Consider the following 20,666-nt stretch of genomic DNA (forward strand, 5'->3'; position numbering starts at 1 on the left):
GCCCGCTCTTGGGCTGAGTCCCACCTCTGCCCCGCAAAGGCCCCACATTGTTCCCGAGGCCAGGGGACAGAGGCATGTTGGCAGAAATCAGACCACATCCTCCCGTTGCCGTGGAAACATGGAAGTCAGGGATTGTTTTCTTCCACTGGCAACGCTGTAAACAGTAACAAAACAGCCTTGCCAGTCCTGAGGCCCCATCTCTAAAGGGCATAGCCTACCCTTGATGGACAGGTGGTGGGAATGGGGGCCCCATGTGTTCCTCTCATATCACATTAGCAATGCCTGGATTAAGTTTGATAATCCTGACGCCATCCCATAGCAGGTGGATTTGTTTATTGGGAGTCCTGTCCTGACCACAGGGGAATTTGGAACAGAGGAGCTTCCCACTATTCTGGAGCTTGCATGAAATATGCCTGCCATGGAGCTGAGGAGCCATCAAATAGCCAGGATGGAACCTTGGCTTCCAATCACTTCTCCCCACATGTGAGCCATGGAGGACGGACGGGCACGGGTTGTAAGGAAGTCCTTGACCTCCGAGCCCATTGAAGCTTCATGGGCAAGAATCATCCAGCAACAGAGTTGAGAGAGCTTGGGATTCACATTATGACATGGTTGGGTTGGATTTCTGCCTTTGCCAGTTACTAGTTGTATTCGTTTGCTTGGGCTGTCCTAACAAAGCCCCATAGACCAGGCGGCTTAAACAACAGATAGTCATTCTCTCACAGTCCCAAGGCGGGAGTACTGAAATCAAGGTGTTGGCAGAGCCCTGCTCCCTCCAAAGACTCTAGGCGAGGATCCTTCTATGCCTTCTCAAAGCTACTGGTAGCCCCAAAGACCCATGGTGGGCAGCAGCCCAGCTCCAGTCTCTGCCTCTGGCTCCACACGGCTGTCTTCCCTCTGTGTCCGTTCCTGTATCCAAGTCTCTCTCTTTTCATAGGGACACCAGTCCCATTGGATTTATGGCCCACCTCACTCCAGTATGACCTCATATTAACTAATTATATCTGCAGCAATCCTATTTTTAAATAAGGTCACATGCTGAGACACTGGAGAGAGGGAGGTTAGAGCTTCAATGGATGTTTTCAAGGAGACACAATTCAACCCATACAGTAGCTGAGTTACTTTAGTAAACTTAATCAGCCTCTCTGAGGCTCAGTTGCAGGGAACAGTGCTATGACCTACTTCGAGGGGCTGAGGTGAAGGTCGGGAGAGATCCCCAGGGAATATTCAGTTCACGTTAGTTGCCTCTTCTCCCTCCATGACTTCCTGCCTTCCCCCTTGACCTGTCTTTTTCCCACCTTGGGGACACTTTTGCCCCTATTCAGATACCAATTGTCTGCCTGCTAAACCACGGATTTAGCCACAGGCATAATGCAATCAGAGCCCAGATAGAAAAGAGGCAGGGAACAGGTCGGGAAGTGACTTGGTTGTGACTCTGGCCTGGGAATGGATGGTTTTGGTGTGCACAGCATTAAAAGCCATAAGGTTCAGAGGACAATTTGGTAATATTTCAATTAAAAGTTAAACACGCCTATGCTCTTTGGATGGTAATTTGACTTCTAGATATTTATGCTAAACATCTGGTGTATGTGCCAAATGATGCATGAAGAGGATAGTCATTCCAGTATTGTTACTAAAGCCACAGATGGAAAACCGCCTACGCTTTACAGTCCATCCACGTAATGAAATACTATGCAGTCGTTAAAAATAACGAGGGAGCTCTTTGCATGCCGATAGGGAATGATCTCCAAGATACACGTTTAAGTGAAAAAACAACGGTCAGGAAAGGAAGAATGACCAAGTGGGGCACAGACGAATTTTAGGGAATGAAAATACTCTTCATGATCCTATAACAATGGATCCATGTCACCACGTATTTGTCTGAACCCACAGAATCTACCAAACCAAGAGTGAACCCTACAAACCATGGATTTCAGGTGCTTATGACATGTCATCACAGGCTTATCGATCATAACAAATGTACCCCTTGGGGCACCGAGTGGCTCAGTCAGTTAAGTGTCTGACTCTTGGTTTTGGCTCAGGTCATGATCTCAGGGTTGTGAGATCGAGCCCCACATCGGGCTCCACACTCAGCACAGAGTCTGCTAGGGATTTTTTTCCCTGTTCCTCTCCCTCCTCCTCCTCTGCCCCTCCCTGCCTCAAATAATTAAATAAATAAAATCTCTTTTAAAAATCAAATGTACCCCTCTGGTGGGAGGTGTTGATCCTGGGGGAGGCTGTGTATGTGGGGTGGGGGTGGGGAGTAGGTTCAGAGAGTAGAAATGCCAATTTCTGTACCTTCCTCTCAATTTTGTTGTGAACGTAAAACTACTCTAAAACATAAAGTCTATTTAAAAATGGATGAATAAATGAGTATAGAAAAAGCAAGATCAGAATAATATTCTACACATATGTATGTGTGTAATATTTCCAGAAGAATGTATGAAAAAATAATAACAGCGGTTGCCTCAAAAACAGAAACTGGGCAACTGGAGCAGAAGACGAAAGGAGACATCCTTTCCACTGTTGCCCTCTCTGTGCCTTTTGAATTACCTACCATATAAACAAATTACAAAAAACAAATCCAAACGTTAAATACGAATAATAGGTTTCAAAGGCTTGTGACCAGTTTGGCTCCACCTAGACCAACGAGGAGCTCAAGGGAAGGTTCCCATCTGGTGCAGAGAAGGAAGCGTGTCAGGAGCTGGTGGTGTGTAGCCAGGCAGAGATCTCTTCATGGGGGGTTCAGATGCTAACCACAGCTGGGAATACAGGAGCAGGAGCTGGTCCTCAAAAAAAGAGACTGATAAAAGCTATTTAGGGAGTTGTTGGTGTCGCCATGTGCGCTGAGAGCAGAAATGAGGCTCCAGGAAGGAACTGGGGAGCCATCGTGGACTGCAGGCCTAGCTTGCATGGGGGTTGCCTGGGAATAGGGGTATCTAAGGAAGACGGTTAAGGCTCCGGGGCATCCACAGGCACACAGACAACTTAGCACCTGCTGGAGACGGCCAGGCTGTAGAGAGAGCACATCTCCCGACAAGGCCAGCAAGATCGGAAGGCCAGGGAGTGGGCAACGGAGAAACCATCAGTCTGTGTTCATGCAACGTCTCATTCCCTCAACTTCTTGCCAGGTGACTGGCTAATTTGGTAAAGTAATCAAGACACATTATCAGGCATTATTTCATGAATACCCCATGGGGGCACAGAGGATGTTTCCTCTTGAATCAACTTGACATCGCAGTATTAATAGCTGTCAATTGTTTAATTTGCTCATCCTTCCCAGGGGCAATTGCATTTTAACCGGCACTTCAGACACTCAGAGGCATGTGTGTCTATGAGAAGTTATTTCAAGACTGTGGCAGGATGATAGAAGAGAGCTATTTGGGGCAGGAGGCCTTCTCTTGTACCCTTCAAGCCCCGTGACAAAGGCGGATGACCCAATTCACCCACCTCTCAGCCTGGGTCATCCCTGGAATAAGACTGGGGACCACTTTAAGGGAACAAAAGCCACTTCGAGTAGAGCCTGCCAGGGCTTGCTCTCGGCTCCAGGGCTAAACAAAGCGCCGGTGTCACCTGAACGGCTCACCAAGCACAGCGGACTTGGGGGTCTGTCAATCAGACGTATTCCACTGGCATAATTTAGCTGCCACAATATGTCAAGCCTATAAAGAAATAATTGCTGGATCCCGAGACAATCAATGCCCAGCACAAGGCATTGCAAGGGCCCCGGGAACGTCCCTTTCCTCCCCCCTACTAGGAAACTGCGAGAACTTGTCCAACCCAACCCACTGAAAGAACTATTAATTACTTGTCAAGGACAAAGCCCCTTCCTTTGTGATGCCACAGACAGTGAACAACTCAGCCTGTCTAGTCCACCCTCAAAGAAAAAGCTGGTCAGGGCAATTTACCGCGATCCCCTGCCGTTCGCCAGGACTTACCAACTCCCCTAATGACTGGCTTCCTTTCGTATGCAAGGTGCGCAGGCCCGCGTGCCTCTCAATTGCCCTGGTGCAATTATTGTATTGATTTGATGCAGCATTAGCTCCACGTTTAAGGTGGTTTCTGTTTTTTAATTTGCAATTAAATCAAATGACACCTCTTTGCTAAGATGGCTGACACTTGTTTGTATAGTGCAGTCAGCGACGAAGGCAACTTCTATTTAGCATCATAAAACATGCAGCACGGGGAGATGGGAATTTCAAGCAACTCCATTTCTTGCCTGGCTCTTCAGCCTAGCAAAAAAAAAAAAAAAACAACAACAACAAAGGACATACCCATCCATTGTAAAAACGGTCCAGGTAATAATTGGTGCTTTACAGGGCTGATCTGACGATGTCACCAAGCAAACAACATGAGAAGCAGAATGTTATGGAATGAATGTCTGTGTCCCCCAAAATTCTTTTGTTGAAGCTCTAACCCCCAAAGTGATGGTATTTGGAGATGAGGCCTTTGGGAGGGGATTAGGGTCAGATGAGGTCATGAGGATGGGACCCTCATGATGGGATTTGTGCCCTTGTAAAAAGAGGAAGAGAGATTTCTCTCTCCACCCATACACACCAAGGAAAGGCCATAGGAGCACACGGTAAGAAGGTGGCCATCTACAAGCCCTCTCCAGAACTGACTCTGCTGACACCTTGACCTTGGACGTCCTGGTCTCCAGGACGGTGAGATAATACATATTGAACCTGCCCAGTCTTCGGTATTTGGTTCTATCAGCCCAAGCAGACTAATACAGATAATAACTGAAAGAGCAGCAAGAATAATTCATGTTTTTGTTGCATCTTCCTTTCTGGATGATCTCCAAGCCCTCGACCCACTCGATTTCTTTCCAACCTCTGATATGGATGTACTGTCTCCCCTTTTGTGATTGCATTCCGGTTCAACATGGATCTCAGGATCCTTCTTCCTCCAAGAACGGGCGAGAGGGTAGGTGACAAGAGTTGAAGTCTCAGGAGGGCATCTCAGAATCAGAGTAGTATCAGCACTCACTGATAACTTCCTTCAAAAACTCAGAAATATCTCAGGCTGCCCCATCCCCAGCTCTTTAAATACAGTGTAGCCAGCAACTCACCACATGATGATGGGCACGTAAATAGCAGCTGCAGAAAATAGTGCCTGGCTGTGGAATTATACCAACATTTAACAACCCAGTAAAGGAGGGTGAGCCTGCGACAGACATGCAGGAGTGAAGGGTAGAAGACAAGCGTGTCATGGAAGGTAAAGATTTGAAGGACATCCATTGGTGCTAAGAGGTAACGAAAGAGGAGGACCACAGGGAAGGTGGAAAGGATGGTTCCCAACATCAGGGGGCACGCAGGTGACCTCAGGGATCACTGTTTCGGTGGAGTGACAGAGATGGAGGCCCACATGAGGGGTCCAGAGGAATGAAGAGTTATCGGGGTGCAGGGTGATGCTCCCCTGCTCTGCATGGCACAGAGACCAAGGCTGTGATGACATAAGGAAGCTCCCTCACTCGAAGTACCTCCTCTTAGCAGTATTCCAAAGGATGCTTCTCGTGCTATAATGCTCATGTCTTTAGGATTAATAGTATTCGTAGCATACCATTTATTAAACTGGTAACTTAGACATTGAGTTACATAAAAATGAGCATTACCTTATGGGTGTGGGTTCAGGGTTAACTGCCCCTCCGCCTCTCTCAGGTATTGAGGAAATTCCACCAGCAGTAGCTTGAGGAGCTTCTCTGGGCTGGCCCTCTGGTCTGGCATTACTACTGCTTTGTAGCCTCTTGGCTTCATCATCCCTACTCCACCTCTTTGCTCCATGCCAGTCTGAGATCACTGCTGACCCATGACAACCTGTGATGGACCGGCCACTTGCTCATAACAGAGTCAGACCAGCATCTTCTGAGGGTTCTGTTCGTATGTTGCTTCTAACATCTAAGTAACCGTAGGGCTTTGCTCTGTCTTGTCCCAGGCAAATGCGGAAGCAGCTAGATGTGGAGGCTCTTGCCAACACCTTCCAGAAAAGCCTGTGAAGGAGACCTACAGTTACCATCTCTAGCTATGGTGGGTCGGTAGTTCAGACCTCCTTGGTGTTAGTGGGGAAAAGAAGTCTCGAGTACTATTGTTACCTGGAAGCTTTTCCCCCATTACTCTATGACCCTTGAGACACTGGGTGGTGGGAACTTATTCTTTCAAGCAAGTTTTCTTGCTATAGTCTCCATGGCTCTAGGGCACTGTGGAAGGGGCATAGGTTTGCGGGGGAAATAGGAAACAGAGATGACACAGAAACAGAGTTCTACTGTAGTGATTCAATCCTCTCCTTTGGAAATAAAAATGACCCAGGTAGATAAAAGGGAGGCAGAAAAGGGATGGTTCTTGCCCTTAGGGGGTGCTAAGATTCATGAATTGATATATTAATGGCAGAGTTAAAAAGGCTATTATGTACAGTCAATTATTAACTAATTATTCAGGCTATTGGGACCAGGAAAAGTCAGGGCAATTAGACTCATTTTTAAAAAATGATACTAACATTTAACAGTCTCTCCCTATCAAGTGACCATTAGGAAAATGTTCAATAAAAGATCAAGGGAAAAAATGAAGAGGAAAAGCATTACTGTCATAGGTTAAATTGGGTCCCTGCAAAGAAGACATGCTGAAGTCCTATCCCTCAGTTCCTCAGAATGTGACCTGATTGGGGAACAAAGGGTCTTTATAACAGTAATCAAATTGGGGCGCCTGGGTGGGTCCTAATCCAATATGACTGATGTGCTTCTTTAAAAAGGCAAATTTAAACACAAAGACAGATACATGCAGAGGGAAGACAATGTGAAGACACAGGGAGAAGACAGCCATGGGACAGAAGAAACGCTGAGGATTTCCAGCAAACGGCCACACGCTAAGGACAAGGAAGGATTCTCCCCAGAGCCATCGGAGAGAATGGCCTTACCAATACTTCAATTTCTGACTTCTAGGCTCCAAAACTGTGAGACAATAAATTTCTGTCATTTTAAGCCACCCAGTTTGGGTCCTTTGTAATGGCAGCCGGGGAAACTAACACACTATCATATCCCATGCATACATGAATTGCAGGTCTTATCCCAATTTCTGAAAAATTTAAGTGTGAAAGAAATCTCCATCTAATGACTGAATGATCACATCATACAGATTTTTTTTAATGGTATGTTTGGTAAGGCAACTGTGGGAACATTAAGAACAGAAGGAAAGACAGAAAAAAAAATTCAGAAGTAAAGTTAGCAACACAGTATCTAAGATTCTTCATAGTTTGTTACAGGGATATAAATTTTGTTCTGGGCTTCCTAGTGACCAATATAAAGAAAGAAACCAAGAGGGTAGGGCCATCTGGCTGTGACACATGTCACCCCATTGATCGCCAGGGTTGATTCGGTTGATCCGGCTGACCAGGCAGGTGTCCCCTTCCTCCCTCACCGCTCCATATGCATCCCTCCTGAAGCTGTGTACTCGGTAGAAGTGGATGACCTTCCCTGATACAGGAGGACCGTTCTTTGGTAAGGGTAGATGTGTTCACCTGCTGGAACCCCCAAACAAGCTGCCAAGGTCCATTTGTAGGAGAACATAGGGGAGCCAAGCTTCCAAGATTCTAGACACAGCCAAATGAGGTGCTGCATCTGGCGGCCTGCCTTTCTGGAAGGAGGGAAGGAGGGAAGGAGGGAAGGAGGGAAGGAAGGAAGGAAGGAAGGAAGGAAGGAAGGAAGGAAGGAAGGAAGGAAGGAAGGAAAAGGGGGAAGGAAGAAAGAGAGAGAGAGGGAGGGAGGGAGGCAGGGAGGAAGGAAGGGAGGAAAAGAAGAAAGAAAGAAAGAAACCAAATCAGTTACGTAACACCATTTCCACATGGAGGAAGAAAGAAGAGTTATCAGGAGAAGCAAAGCTATTTCTGGTACTGAAGCCTAAGAGAAAGTTAATTAAGAGACTTGTCTGATTACTGAATTATATCCTCAGCAATATCCTTCATCACATAAACACACTCTTTAGTTCTGACTCATATAGGGCTATATCTTATAATATCCTTCATTTTTAGCCAATGACCATGCAGTCTGGCAAAAGCTGTGATTTTCAAAGCTAAAAGGATCGCAACTGGTTCATAGCTCTCTAACAATGGGGCTGAATCCAGAGACAAAATCGATAATATTTTAGGCTGTGGTTCCCAAGTGCTAGTCCGCATACTAGATGCATCAAGATCACCTGGGGACCACCTTTAAAAAAATACAGATGTTCTGGGCCCTGTCCCTGGGAATCTGACTCATTGGACAATTCTGGTGCCCGGTCAAGTCATCTGCAGGATGACCAGGCAAGCCTCCTGATATATAAGCAATTGCTCTCTGTCCTGACTTTGATAACTCTTGGACAAAAGAGAAGTCAAGGTGAGACACCGCCCACCCCAGCCAATTATGGGTTTCCTCAGTGTGTCAGTGTACATAGCCACTGAACACATCACCCCGAAACAGTTGTGTCCTGGGGCTGGAGTGACTCCTCACCTATCCCTCCACGTGCCCCGTGGGGCTCAGAGCTTCGTGTGAATCCCACCCCCTCCATTTATAATCCACATGGCCCTTAGCTGGGTCAGGGGACCTCTCTAGGCTTCACATATCCTAGAGAGATGGGAATGACAAAACCAATGGCATAAATGTCTTGTAATGATTAAATAAGACAGGATATGTGAAGTCTTAGCAAAGTGCATTGTGGTAGAAAAATCCAATAAAGGGAACTTTTGCTGCTCAATTTTCTTTTAGGAAATACCCTTTTACTGTGACTACACCCCAAGGCACCCTCCCTGATTGCAAGGTAAACATTGAGATGCTGGATGGCAGTGGGCGCCCCCCGGCTACCACCAGCCCTTGGTAATGGTGTCTTTCCCACGGCCCACTGGGGACATGGAGAGGCAAGTATGCAAAATGCCACGTGTAACGGAGCAGAGCATAGTCTTACAAGATTGAGGACAGATGGGGGAGCAAATGACTCAAAACCTATAAAAATAAACCCGACTCACTTGCTGCACTTAAACGCAATGAGGACTCAGGAGGCCTCCTGGAGAATGATCTGTGCTATTTTTATTTAGTGAGGGTCTTTTAAATCCTTTATTGGTTAATCCTCCTATTGGCTGGATGGTTCCTTCTCGTAGGATCCATAAAGTGAGGTGCAACCTCGGACAGGCTATTTTGGGACCTTATTCTCCGCCTCCAAACACTTGTTCATCTAAACCTGAGTGCCCACGGTACCTAACGTGCGGATTCAAGGGAGTGGATTTCTATGCCTCCCCAAACCCAGGAGCTTGTGGCAGCGACGCAGGGAGAGAAGGTAGCAGAGGGAGAGAGGAGGGGCAGCCAGGGAAGCTCGGAGGTGGGGTGTTGGACCAGACAATTAGCAGCAAGCTCATGAAGGATCTCTGGGGAGGCAATGTCACTGCCGACATCACCTTTGTCTCTTCAACGTCTGTGAAGGTATGTGTGATGCAACCATTTACAAGTGTCCACAGAGAGCTCACAATGACGGGAAATGCTTGTTTCACACCACCGTGTATGCTCGAAACAGAAATAAAGGCTCTACTGGACGGACCACGAACTCCCCACTCCTTATTTTATATATATTATCTCATTAAACCAACAGCCGACAGCCCATGTTTTATTATCATTCCATCCAGGAAGGTGGAGAAACCGAGAATCAGAGAAGCTAAGTCACTGGCCCAATGACTAAGCATAGAGCCAGGTTTAGAACCTGACACGTCTGACTCCAAAACCCGCATTTCACTTTCACCACAGTACGGAGCAAACAGCAATGACCAACACAAACGGATGGAAGGAAAGAGATCACTGAATCCCATCTGCATTCGCGGAGTATGGGCATTTTTAAAAGGTGTTTTGCATTTATCCGGAAGGATGGTACTTTTCCTTCCTAATGAAGAACATTAACCCTGATTTGTAAAGTCCCTTCCCATAGGACATCCCAGCAAACAGGAGGCCTCTGATGGACCTCGTGGCAAACCCTGATTCCCACCTGGGGTCACGGGCTGAGAACCCAAGCGTCGCCACTCTGTGGTCCACGTGAGGTGGGCTGCTTATCCACCATAAGAAATGAGACTCGACTTGTTCAGCTGTCTCCTCAACCCTCTCGGGCTGTTGGCCAGCTCTAGCCAGACTAGCACCAGAGGGAAACAAGGCCCTAAGAAATAAATGCAAGCTGGGTGGCTGAAAACAACAGAAATTGATCCTTTCTGAAATCAAGGCATCAGCAGCGCCCTGCTCCCTCCAGAGGCTCTAGGGGACATTCCACTCTTTGCCTCTTCCAGCCCCTGGTGGCACCGATGTCATATCACCCTGGCGTCTGCCTCTGCCTCCTCTCATTTCTGTCTCTCCTCTGTGTGTCTCTTCGAAGGACACTTGTCATTGGATTTAGGCCCCACCTGGATAATCCAGGACGATCTTGTCTTCAGACCCCCCTTAATTTAATGACATAGACAAGACCCTTTTTCTAAGTAAGGTCACATGCAGGGAATTCAGATGTGCATATATCTTTGGGGGAAGTTAACCGTTTAGCCCACTGTAGAGACATCCCTCCTTCTAGCCCAGGGCTCACGACAAGAGACCATGGAGACGAATGTTAGAGTCACATTTGTGGCATCACTTGTCCCAAGTATCGGCAACAAGTGTGGAATCACCCACACCAAATGAAGAAAAGTCTTCTGTGAGTTGGAAAAGGACGGAGAACGGTAAGCTCCTCTCTCCTTGTCTCCCAAACCAAGCAGGCAATGACTGACTATAAATGAAGCCGTGTCCCTTTAAGTTCCTGAGGCCCCAAACCTTGAAATCTCTCTTTAATTGTATGGTAATCGTTCGGGGCTTTGTCGGGGAAGGATGACAGGAGTAATCACCCGAAAACAGATTTCTAGGTAATTTATACTTAGTCAATCCAAACCTAATTCCTGAGTGACCTATACTGTGCCTAAGGAGCCTGAAATAATCATGTATTTACCCTTTACCCTGAAATTAGATGGTACTTACTATGCAATTATCCAGCCACTAAGTGACAATTACCATGTAATTAAATGGTCAGTGGTTACCATATTATTAAATAGCATTGACATGATATTCGTTCCACAGAAGCTTGCACGGTCGCCACAGAATTAAATTCCCCATCAAGAAATTACAGCCATTCCTGGGAAGTTCTGCTTTTTGCTTGGATGGCTTTCAAGTTGGCAGAAATTCCCAGGGCAGTGTGCCTTCAAGGGAGCCAGGATATGGCCAAAGCTGGGCACAGATATAACATAGCCTCCCGGGCATGCGTCCTTTGCCAGACCGGGGCAGCACCTCTATGGCCCGACTCCAGTCCAGCACGAGGACATGTGGGCAAATTCCTCCATCCTGCTCCAAAACCGTGCTGCAGGGGTGTGCTAGACATCATACCCTTTCTCTCCTGGTGCGGTACCTACACAGGGATGCCGGGCACTGGGAGAGCTGGAAGTCCTGAGCAAGGCAAGAGTTCTGTGTCCGCCTGGGAGAAAGAGTCATTAAATCATCATTATCAGCATGAGCTGGCTCCTAAGTTCCAGGAAGACAGGATCTCTCTCTACCTGCTGTGTTTATTGCCTTATCACCAACACCAGCCCTGGCACATAGTAGATGCTCAGTAAATAGTAGTTGGATTTATTTATTTTTATTCATTCATTCATTCATTCATTCATTCATTCATTGGTATGCATCGACTACATGCCAGCCACTACGCACTAAAACTTTTAAGGACACTGAGATCTGACGGAATCTCAGAGAGACTGAGTCACTTGCCCAAGGTCATTATACAAGCAGTCAGTGGCAGATGCAAGACCAGACGTAGATCTGTCTGCCTCCAAAGCTGTGCTCGTTCTAAGGCACCACAACCTCTTGGCCACATACAGCCTCAAACCACCCTGAACTAAGGAGAACTTGGGGAAGGTAAGGGCTTTCCTAGGATAAATTGCTCTGGGGTGTAAGCAATTTATGCAGAGCAATTATGCAGAGCAACCACGATAGTTTATGTCAGCTGTGACTTACATTCAGTAGAGAAAGAAAGTAAGGCTCAGAGAAGCAACTCATCCGAAGTTACACTGCTGGTAAGTTGCATGGAGTTGAACTTGGAAACAGAAGCCATTTGTCCTCCTGGTGTAACTGGAGAGATACAGACTGCCTGCCTGAGGTCCTCATGTTTTTACCACTAAAATGTTATGTCTTCGGGTCAGCATCATTTCCAGGTGTTACTGCTAAAATGTAACATCTCACTAGCACTCTCTAACACCCTAGATCAAATTACCTTGCCTCCAAAGACAGATTCAGCAGGGGGCAGGGAATGAGACCAGACGGGAATGGATAGAATTTGAAGTTGTACAGAGAAAAAGATTCAGGCAATCAGTACCAAGTAAGCCTTATCTTGAAAGTCAACTCTGATCAATTGATCATAGTTGCCTGAAGCACTACGTTGTGAAGCTTTCCGAGGTCGCATCAGCGCTCAGCAGGATAAAGTATCATAATTGATTAATGATGTCTGCCGTGGACACTAACTCTGGAGTGGCTGAACTTGGGCCAAGTATTTACCATCTGTAATCTAGTCTGTGGGATTCTACAAGGTCAGGGGCCTTAGCAGTTGTAGGGACCAGAGAGAAGCCAGTGCATGAGGCTGGAAGCCCGACTAACAGTAAGCAACCAAGGACACTGTTTTCCTCAAATTCAGGTACTCAAAGGAGAAAGTGGAAAGTCTCGGTAAAATGAACATAGTTGGGAAACCATCTCAGTTCTGCGGTTAATTAACTGTAAGCTTTTGACCCTATCATTGCCCCCATCTGGGTCTCTGAAGGTATTTGAGCAGCAAATCTCCAAACCACTTCTAAGTTCAGGATTCTGAAGTCTACCATGCATTGCACTGAATTGAGTGAAAAGAAGGGAAGGAGATAAGTGGGTAAACGCTGATCAAACACACTTTTAAATCTCTATTAGTGGGGTTTCAGATACAAGGTGGAAAGTGATACTTTCATTTTGGCCAAGTTGAGTGTTAGACATCAATTCAACACTCAAGTAGAAATGTCCAGCAGGCGGTTGATATGTAAGTCCAGCACCCAAGGCATGTGTCTGGGTAGAAGAAATAAATTTGGGAGTCATCAATAAACAGATGAAGCTTGGTAAGCTCCCCTGAGGAGAGAATGTAGCTGGAGAAGAGGGCCAGAGGGTAGTCCCACATTTAGACTTTAGGTGGAAAGAAAAGGAAGATTCTACACCGACTGAGAAGGAATGCCCAGTGAGGTAAGGAGAGAAGCGCAGGACTGTCACAGAAGCACAGGAAGAAAGGGTTTCAAGGAGGAAGGCGTCAGCTGGTCCAATGCCACTGAGAAAGAGAGGCACAGGCAGGACGAGAATTCGCCTCGGCAAGTCACATCCAGCATTAGTGACCTTGATAAAAAACTGTTTAAGGGAGAGATGGGGACAAAGCCTGATTGGCGTGAACAGATGAGACACTGGGAGGTGGGGAGGTAGGGACAGCAAGCATGGACACGATGCCTGGCTTCAAGGGACACATGACCCAAAACTCATTGTTAGCTCGTAATGTTTATGAGAGAATGTATGTGAAGGGTCTATCATAGCACTTGATCTAGGAGGTGCTCAAAGATACAAATTCCTTTCCCTTTAATCCACCTGCATTGAATGTCTGCCATTTTCCACAAAGATGCCTTTCTGACCACTTGTCAGGGCTCTCCATCAGATTCTAGTATTAAAGTCCTTTGTCTTGACCTTGGCCCTGGGGGAAACTAATAGACCTGCAAGGCTTAGCCCGCACATCCGTTCACCTCCTATAGCCTCATCAGGCCAGCCACCACTAAGGCCAGATGACGCCTTCTCCAAGGAGAGGAAATTAATCACGTAGGAATGACTTGGAAAGAGCCCTGCCAGGGCGGGTATGTGAGAGCCCCATAAATACTGCCGTAAGGGCTGTCATCCTCAGCCACAGATTCTACTGTGCCTCCTGTAAGACCTTTATAGTCAATATCCTTGTGCTACTGCACAAATGTGGTTCCTGATTATTCATCCTGCTTTCCTGCAGCAGGGACAGCAAACCATCTGGGAAGCTGGTGATGCTCATACTGGCCAATCCAGTCCATCCATTAATTTGTTCAACACACATTTCCTGAGCACCCATAGCTTCTGCAGATCACTATACTCCACACTGTGGGATCTACAATGAGGTGTATGACATTCGTGCAAAATTCATGCACATTCGTGGAACATCTACGAGATGCCAGTATTCTAGATTCTGAGTATCATTAGTGAGAAAGACAAACAAAAATCCCAGCCTTCATAGAGTTTATATTCTAGTAGCTCTGGGACTCCGGCTCCGTAGCCTTGTAGATCGGGTCACAGAAAGGATAACAATTAATAGGAAGGATGAAATCCCCAGAGACCAGAGCAAATGATTGAATGTCTACCCAAAGGTTCAGGCGGTAAAAGCATTAGCAGTCATCCACGGTGCGATCACCCAGGTGTGGAAAACTTCCGGAAGAGGGTGGAAGTGGAACAGAGTCTTAGACGATAGAAAATTTTGACCAGGGGGCGCCTGGGTAGCGCAGTCATTAAGCGTCTGCCTTCGGCTCAGGGCGTGATCCCAGCGTTCCGGGATCGAGTCCCACATCGGGCTTCTCTGCTGGGAGCCTGCTTCTTCCTCTCCCTCTCCCCTGCTGTGTTCCCTCTCTCGCTGGCTGTCTCTCACATAAATAAATTTTAAAAATCTTTAAAAAAAGAAAATTTGACCAAGGAGGATGAATGGAGGAGGCTTGCCAGGAAGGCCAATTGAGAGCACCAGATCCTCACCACTAGACCACCAGGGAGCGTCAAGAGAAAAAAAGCAAAAGTAACAAGATGGAGATGAGCAAGGGTATTCAAGGCACGTAAGTGAGAGGACTAGCGGGACAGGTTGAGGAATGATGATTGAGAAGCTTCAAAAGCAGCCCGAGGAGTTTGGGCTTGGTTCGTTTGCCTGGAGCCACGGCGGGAGTCTAAGCAAGGAGGGGAAATGATGAACACAGTGCGTGAGGAGGAGCTCTTTGTGCGAGAGATAAAGGAAGGTAAAAGCAAAGGGAGTCCTATGTTCTCATCCCAACCCTGTGAGAGATGCCCTACATACAGGATCTCGTGTTTTCTTCTAAGTTTTTAAAATAATTTTTAATTTGGAAACAACCACAAATTTACAGAAAAGTTACAAGTACAGTTTTTTCCCCAACCATTTGATTGGAAGACCCATCACCTCCAAGTCCTTTTGTGTTGAGTTTCCTATGCAAAAGGATATTCTCCCACATAGCCATGATATAATTATCAAAATCAGCGAGTTAAGATCATTACCATCATTTGATCTCCAGACCAAGAACGCGCTGTGGGTGGTCATCAGGCATGATGAGTAAAATAGAAAAGCCAGACCAGCTTTGGCTCTAAAAATCCCTGATGAAGCACCACGGGCTCTAGCCTTCATCTCTAACTTGCAGTGACAGTAGGGGACTAGCACATAGCTTTATTTTAAGAATTAAACAAGATATGACCTATTAAGTGTTTAGGACAGGGCTGGTTCTAAATAAGTACTCAATAAATGTTAGCTACTGCCTAATGAAAAACAACTCTGGACCTGGTAAGAGGGGACTTTATTTGAAAGGATTAATGTAAGACAGAAAAGAGACTATTGCAATTGAGAGAACATTCCAAGCACGAGATCTACAGAGATCTCAAGGGGTGGGGAGAAAAAAAGCTTTTCTTTTATCGGATGAAATGAGGGGCACCTGGGTGGCTCAGTTGGTGAAGCGTCTGCCTTTGGTTCAGGTCATGATCTCAGGGTCCTGGGATCTGAGCCCCTTGTTGGGCTCCCTGCTCAGAGGGGAGCCTGCTTCTCCCTTTCCCTCTGCCCCTCCCCCCTGCTCCTGCTCTTTCTCTCTCTCTCAAATGAATTTTAAAAATCTTAAAAAAAAAAAAAAAAAGATGGAATGAATCAGGCTAGGAAAAACCAGGCTTGGGGAAATAGGATGAACAGGAGAGACAGGTAGAACTGTCCAGATCTGACAGTAAATCAGAGACAACAAGGCAGGGGGGATTTCTTGAATCTTCACTATTTTCCAGGATCACGGGGCTCCCGTAAAATTCAACATCGTCCCAATGGTGAAAACCCATTTAATCCCTGGGAGCCTCTGCGTCCTCCTCTGCAGAATGGGGTAGTAACTGTTACTTCCCAGGACAGCTGTGTCACTTAAATGAGACAAAGGATGCCATGTGTCAACCACAGGTCCTGGTGCATGGTGAGCGCTGAATACTGTTTATTTTTTTTTTAATGTTGCATATCCACTAAGTATCAAACACTGCTCCGCAGCACAGGAATGAAAAACAGCTCGCAGATGCTTTTCTGCACTGAGTCAGACAAGGCCGGGAGTAATTGAGCCTCTGGGATTAGGCCCCGATAAATTGTAATAGAGAAGAGAATCAATGCCAGGGTCTTGCCTGCTGGCTGATGTTGAGCTAACATTGCAGCTGCTGGACGGATCATCCCCACCAACCCTGCCGGCCAGTCAGAGCAACCATAACTAGTATCCCCGCCCCCCACGCCCCAGCCTGCCTGGCCGCACAAGGGACTGCGGGAAGACACGGACAGCCTCTATCCCATCCTTGCTGCCTGCCTGTAGGCACTGAGAGGAGACAAGTTTGATCACCTCCCTCATCCCTCGGCTGTGCAATTCTACGCCACAGGCGGTCTGAAATTAACACAGCATGGTGTTCAGGAAAATTCCAGCAGCTTCATCAGTCTTCCCAGACACAGAAAACTGGCGAATGCACTCACTTCCATTCTGGGGCTGGAGGCTGGGCACACGCTCCGAGTCCACCTTCCCCGCGGATGGTTGGTGGCTGGGCAGGGCAGCGCACGAATGCTTCTGCATGCGAACCCAGCAGAGGACCGGCGACCTCAGACACTCCCCATGGCCCCCGCAGTCATCTTGCCCCATGACACTGCAAAGCTCGCCTTGTGAGTGCTGGTGTAAATATAGCTCCCTCGGGGCAGCCAGCGGGAGCCGTGCCCACCAGCATTCCTGCTCTTCGCACGCTACTTGGTTCCACTCCTTGGAGCCGGTCCGCCACTCCAGCCTCAGTATTCACAGGGCTCTGGGAAGCAGGGCCAACTTGCATTTTTGATGGTTTTGTTCCTGCCCTCTCGGCCCTGCAGACACCATCTCTAAGGAACTCCTCCTTGGGCGCACCTGGGTGGCTCTGTCGGTGAAGTGTCTGCCTTCGGCTCAGGTCATGATCCCAGGGTCCCACTTTGGGCTCCTTGTTCTGCGGGGAGCCTGCTTCTCCCTCTGCCTCCCGCTTCCCCTGCTTGTGCTTGCTCTCTCTCTCTCTGTCTCTGTCAAATAAATAAATAAAATCTTGGGAAAAAAAAGATTTTATTTACTTATTTGAGAGAGAGTGCATGAGCTGGGGTGGGGGGCAGAGGGAGAGGGAGAAGCAGACTCCCTGCTGAGCAGGGAGCCCAATGCGGCCCTTGATCCCAGGACCCTGGGATCATGACCTGAGCCAAAGGCAGATGCTTAACTGCCTGAATGACCCAGGCATCCCTAAAATCTTTTTTTTTAAGATAAAAAGATTTCCCTAATTTATTTTTCTATTCTCGGTGTTTATGTCCATGTCTGTCATAAAGTAGATTCTTAGCAAATAGAGATACAAACATGGGAAGATACACACTAAGCATTGGTGAAATCGAATGAATTAAAAGGATATCTTGGAGACTGCTTAGGGGATCTAGGTTCAGTTGGGGGAAAGTGACCCCAGGTGAGTTTGTACAGCAGTTACCTTGATACCTTCCCCTATCTGACCAAACACAGCTACCAAACAGTTATTTCTTTGATGCCTTCCTTCATTATCAGGTTACCTGCTGCTGTGCCGCCTGGGATCAGGCCTCTACCCCAGGACTTATGCCTGGAAAATGAGCCTTGAGGATATCTCTGTGACTGAGCAGCGATCAGCAGGAGAATGTGGAGTAACAGACTTTGCATCAGACAAAGTGCACCATGCAGAGCAGGGGACCGCAAGATGCTAGGACAAGAGACCACTGCAGTACCAACCGGGACAGGTCTCTCTGACACCTACCAGCCAAATGTCTAGTTGTCCTCAAGGGCAAATTTTTAATGGTAGTGACCAAACAACAAGGAGTACACGTGGAGCCTGGGGCAGCCCCTGTAAATTCGGTTCCAACATGGTGTGGGAGCTGGGACATTTCAGAGCTGCAATCAGGTGGGGAGCAGCAGGTGCTGCCTCTCCTCATTCATCCTGTCCCTGGACAGCAGTGAGGCTCTTCAGGGCAAAGGGCTTCCCGAATGCACTAGGGCTTCCCAAATGTTCTGGATAGAAGGACCTCAGTTGCCTCCAGATAGATCTGGTTTTTGTCTTTGATAAGTCATTGAGAGCTGGATTTGGGAACTCTTGGCTGAAAGAGTGGAAGGAAGATCCAAGACCAGTAAAAACAGCCACTCCTAAAGCCATCTGGTCACCTGCATGATCACTGTTTTCCCTCTTTCATTCCCTCTGACAGCAAGATATAAGCGGTGGCTTGACGTCAAGTCTACCCAAGGGAGGAGCAAGGGTAAAGTAAAGGTGGGAACACAAACCCATGTTGGTTGAAAACTTGCTGAGTGAGAAACCCTTTGAATGCATTGCCTCATTATTCCTCCCTCCAAACCCTTGAAGAAGTGCTATTTTCATGCTCCGTTGTATACTTGAGGGAATTAGGACTTGGAGGACTTTAGCAATTCACCCCAGGTCACACGACCAGTACGGGGGAAGAGCAGGGACTTGAATCCAGGTTGATTGAATTCCAGAGGTTAAATTCTTCACCATCAGACTAGCCTCAAACACGACAACATCTAAACTCTCAACAGCTCTAGCAGATATTCTGGTGGGTGGAGTTTACAGACATTAGTCCAAATCAGATTGAAAGAGTCTCTGTGAATTGACTCTCTTTGGATCTCACACCTCCTGCTAACTCCCATCATAACAGATGGGGAGGGGATAAGATCTGCTTGGAGCTTTCCAAGGAAATCCAAAAGCTGCCTTCTCCTCCTCCACTCTCCTAATGCCCCCTAATCCCAGAGATAATCAGAACACCAAAGGATGAGGTTGAATTCCAAGGGACAGTGCCAAGTTCCCAGGGCCGAGGAAGACCTATGCAGACTCTCAGACTTGGAGGCAATCAGCCAAAGCCCAATGGGCAAAGTCAAAGCATGAAGGAGGTTGCCTAATTGGGCCTTCCCTTCTCTCCACACTCTCACCCTAAGAGCTGGTTCCATGGCTTAAAATACTGGCTACATGCTAGAGATTCTAGGCTCCAGACACACATATCCAAAGTGGATGTCCCACCACCGGCGCGTCAAATGTAATGTGTCCTCAACAGAATTACAAAATTTCCCATCCAAATCTGTCCCTTCTCCCTCCCGCCCAGGCTTCCCCATCAGGAACAACACTCCTGTTCATCCAGATACTAAAGCTAAAGTCCTGGGATTCAATCTTTCCAATTCAACTTCTCATTACGAAAAAGTTCAAATACATAAAAGTGAACAGAATAGTGTAATGAACCCCCTCATACCCATGACCCAACTTCAACAATTACCAACTCTTAGCCACTCATTTCATCAATAGCTATGTCCCCTTCCTCCCTCTCAAAGTATAATAGTTGCCTCAAGGAGAAGCACTTGCACAGATGTTCCCATGACCAACTAAACTAGCCACTTTCATTCACGGAACACCATTTCTACTCAAAAGTGTGGCTAATAGACAAACTCTGGTTAGATAGACACAGGTATTTGACACAAATTTTCTCAAAAGTGAATAAAGGGAGCTTGTCATTTCAAGGAAAGCAATTGATAGCCCTCGTTGTCAATGATAAAATTCAACCTTTAACACAAACATTAGACTTTTGGAAAAATTGTATCTGGCACCCTGAGTTTGACAGCTTCCAGATCAGTGGTGATATTAATATTAATTAATATAATATTAATTAATATATGTGAGTTTTTAAATATTGTATAGTGAAATGTGCCAACATTTGGAAGATCTGCATGTCCAGGAAACTGGTATTTACAAATGACCAATGAACAATAATATAAAATCGCACATGGGCAAAAGATCTATTTTAAAGTACAAGACATTATAATATAACAGAGTACGAAAAGTTCATTGAGACAATTACAAATAGAAGCTACGATTTTTTGATGCAATATCAAAGAATATCCACAATGATCTGAAAAAGTCTATTAAAATACTCCTGCCTTGGGGCACCTGGGTGGCACGGTTGGTTAAGCAGTGGACTCTTGGTTTCACCTCAGGTCGTGATCTCAGGTCGTGATCTCAGGTCGTGATCTCAAGGTCGTAAGATAGAGCCCCGCATCTGCTCCATGCTCAGCGGGGTGTCTGCTTCAAGATTCTCTCCCTCTGCCCCTCCCAACTGTGTGCTCTCTCTCTCTCTCTCTCATAAATCAATCAATCAATGAATCTTTAAATTACTCTTGCCTTTACCAACTATGTACCTGTGTGAGGTCAAATTTTTTTCATATGCTCCAACCAAAACAACATATTGCAACAGACTAAATTCAGAAGCAGAAATGAGGACTTTACATCAAAAACTAGGGATGTA

General features: G+C 46.7%; 1 long non-coding RNA gene across 1 annotated transcript; it reads right to left on the minus strand.

Annotated features, from left to right (window-relative positions):
* Nucleotides 1–7,111: 7,111 nt before the first annotated feature.
* On the minus strand, nucleotides 7,112–16,993 carry LOC148107553 (uncharacterized). The gene is made up of 2 exons (XR_015722042.1): nucleotides 16,824–16,993; nucleotides 7,112–7,625 (listed from the first exon to the last, which is right to left on the minus strand). It is a non-coding gene; the product is annotated as an uncharacterized LOC148107553 (long non-coding RNA).
* Between the last annotated feature and the right edge of the window lie 3,673 nt (nucleotides 16,994–20,666).

This window comes from Ursus americanus, chromosome 28 (assembly GCF_024610735.1).
Source record: "Ursus americanus isolate L20-20 chromosome 28, mUrsAme1.1.p, whole genome shotgun sequence".
Lineage (NCBI taxonomy): Eukaryota > Metazoa > Chordata > Mammalia > Carnivora > Ursidae > Ursus > Ursus americanus.